Here is a 3374-nt window from a genome sequence, read left to right on the forward strand (position 1 = left end):
CCGTGAGCGCTCGCTGCTATTGGATGATCTAGAAGAATACACCAATAGCAGCGAGAGCTCACGGATCCGCTCCACAACAGTTGAGTCAGCTGAACGCGACCATTGATATACTTTTCTTATTCATCATGGTTAGGGTTAGGATTAGGATTAGTCCAATATTTACGTGTCCAAATGATACGTGTCCAATATTAACATGTCCAAGTAATACGTGTCCAATATTAACGTGTCCAATATAACGTGTCCATTTGCAACGTGTCCAATTGCAACGTGTCTAATTGTAACATGTCCAATTGCAACGTGTCTAAATGAAGGCCACTCATTACATATTACGTGCGTCTTTATACGAGAAATGCGATTGGATAATTTTCTTTATGCATACATTTATGCGGCTATGCAAGTTTTTGTGGATTGTAACCGTACTCACGAGCAACGGCACAATTTAGTCGCGTGTTCTTCATACTTCTCTTACGTAAAAGTATCTCCTTCCTGTCGGTAACCAAATTTTGCGACAGAAGGATGGTCGGCCAAGATCATAATTTTTATTAAGAAGTTGGGCGCCAGGCACGAGAGAGCATGCCACTCTTTCCGAAATATCCTTACTTTTGCCCGTAACTTATTCGAGACGGCAGGGGTGGGTCGAAAGAGGTGTGGGAAATTTGTCGGAGGGCGAGAGAAATAGGCCCCAAAAATAACATACGCGAGGATGTAATAATAAGAACAATTATATTTGAAGAAATTTGATAAAGTAGGACTAATTACATTGGTGACATAATTACAAATAATTTCCGGAGCTTTGCCCCTCCGCTCTACTCGATACTCTCGGTACTCGCACAGAGAGTCGCTAGCTTACTTCTAACGCCGGACGCCAGTTATACGCTACAGCACGAGCCCCGACCTCTCCCGCGGTATTTTCCGACGGTGTCAAATGCCCGCCCCTCGACAACCGGCAAGAACCCGTACCCGCTGTACTACCAGCCTTCCAGACGTGTAACGCCGGCCCGCGGCCGACGCCACGGCGATGATGCGACGCAATTATAGCGAACGTCTCTATGCGACACGACTCTACTCGACAACGCGAATCCCGGAAACGGACTCTACTCGGTAACACAACAACCGGAAGTTAACTCGGCAACGCAACAATACGCGTTCCGATGCGACAGTACAATGCTCGGTGACATAATTACAGTGAGCGTCCGACGCGACGCGATACTAAACAATAACGCGACTACAATAAGCGTATTTATGCGACACGACGAGACTCGACAACGCGACTACTCTACGCGTTTCTACGCGATTCTACTCGGAAATCGGAAGTGACTCCCCTGTGGCGAGAGGAACAAGCACGACTCGGCCCTCGATACACTCCGAACGACTCGAATTTACCTCCACTCGGCAATGAAAATTTTTCCCCGTACTCGAACTCTCGAGATGCGACAGCTAATTACTTCCAATGCTCGGGAGGATGGCACGTGGCTTGCGGTTCCGCGGCTCTACACGGCGGTCATTACGCCGATCTCTCGTTACGATGCGAGCTGGCTTACGTGCGATCCCCCCGGCGACGTACCCGGTCGGCAGCTTTAGGCTGAGTTTCCACTGAGCGCGTCACGCGTCGCATCGTCGAAAGAGAGAATGAGAGGGGTTGTGTATTTATATAATCTTATCTCTTTTTCTCTTTCATGACGCGACGCGTGAGGCGCTCATTGGAAACGTACCATTACAATCGGCGTACGCTCGTCTCACCCTGCTGTCCTCTCCGTCCTCTCGCTCTCCTCTCGCGAACCCCTCGATATCAGTATCTTCGTTCTCTGGCTTGGCGGAAGTGACCTCGTACCTTCTTTACACGTTTCATGGCTCGCTCGCCCACAGAAAGAGTGAGGTCCGGGAGCGGATTCTCACAGGCTGCTTAGCTCCCCCTCTCCTTTGAGGGAAGGTAGTCACGCTGATTGGCTTCCGCGTGTCGCGGTATCCGTGCGTGCAGTGCACGTCCGCGCGGCCTTGAGTTCTAGCTAATACGAGCGCGCAGTGGATGTCCCCGTCAAGGGTGGCGTCTCTGCTCGCGGCCCCCGCACTTCCTGGTCTGGCGGAGGAGATCGAGATGAATTTTCGTCTTCCCCCACCCCCCCCGCCGCCATGTTCCGACCGTTAAAGTGTCGTAAACATAAACATACTCCAACCAGGAAGACTCCGATTGCACACATTGCATATTGCACACATGTGTCGCTAATTGGCCAATTTAAAAATAAAATATTCTCATTGTTAAAGCAAAAATAAAGTGAAAAATTATTAGGCACCAGCTGATATGAGTGGTGTGTGCAATCGGGATTGTAGGCAAACGGGATCCTCCCACCTCCAATTCTGTACTTCGCTGAGAATAACAAGGATGTAGTAATTCTCTGGCCGGTATTCATAGTCGGTTCTTATTTCAAGACCGTCTTAAGTAATGTCTTAAGACGCTAATGCAGCCCTCTGATTGGTTCGTGACTTCTTAAGACTGTACTTAAGACGGTCTTGAATATAAGGTCTGACTATGAATACCGGCCTCTGTGTCATAACTTAGTTGAATGCACATTCCTTTTGCATTCTGACAAGTGAGATACAACTGAAGTCAGCGGCCACATGTGTCGCAATCACATGTGCAGCTACATGTAATCAACTGCGGTCACAATATTTACTACGTTTACACGGCATGCTTTACGCCGAAGTTATAACATCTATGTTATGAAACTGGCCAATCATAGCTGTTCCTCTGAAGAATGGAATGACTGTGATTGACCAGTTTCATAACATCGATGTTATAACTTTGGCGTAAAGCGTGCCGTGTAAACGTAGTAATTGCTGCTCAGGGGATACTCAATCAGAATACATATCAGACTACCAATCAGAAACTCGGACATCAATGTCGTTTCTCTTTATATATAGGACTCTACTCCGCGACTGTTTCTTTCTCTTTCTATCACGTCTTCAGCTTCTCTCGTACGAATGCTCCATCTATCTTATAAGTCTATGTTTCTACCACTTTTGCCTTAATCTCTAGTTTAGCCAAACTTTCGTTAAAACTAATGGCTAATTCGATTGGATGCACTAGTGCGCACTAGTGTGTACTGAGTGCGCCTTCTTTCAGTTTTAGCGTGTTCGATTGAGGTTATCCTCTATTGGTGCATCTGCCACTTGTGTTCGATTCATAACTGCACTAGATTAATGTCAATACAAATGGGTTCGATTGGGTAACTCTGCCACAGTGTAGTGAACTCTTTATGTTCGATTGAGCTAGTTTCTCTGTCATAGGACGCACTCGAATGCACTGAGGGCTTTTGACGGTGCATTTCAGTGCAAAGAGGTTACGATGGCAGAAAAAATATTTGTCGTATTAAACG

This window comes from Trachymyrmex cornetzi, unplaced genomic scaffold (assembly GCF_001594075.2).
Source record: "Trachymyrmex cornetzi isolate Tcor2-1 unplaced genomic scaffold, Tcor1.1 scaffold1397, whole genome shotgun sequence".
NCBI lineage: Eukaryota > Metazoa > Arthropoda > Insecta > Hymenoptera > Formicidae > Trachymyrmex > Trachymyrmex cornetzi.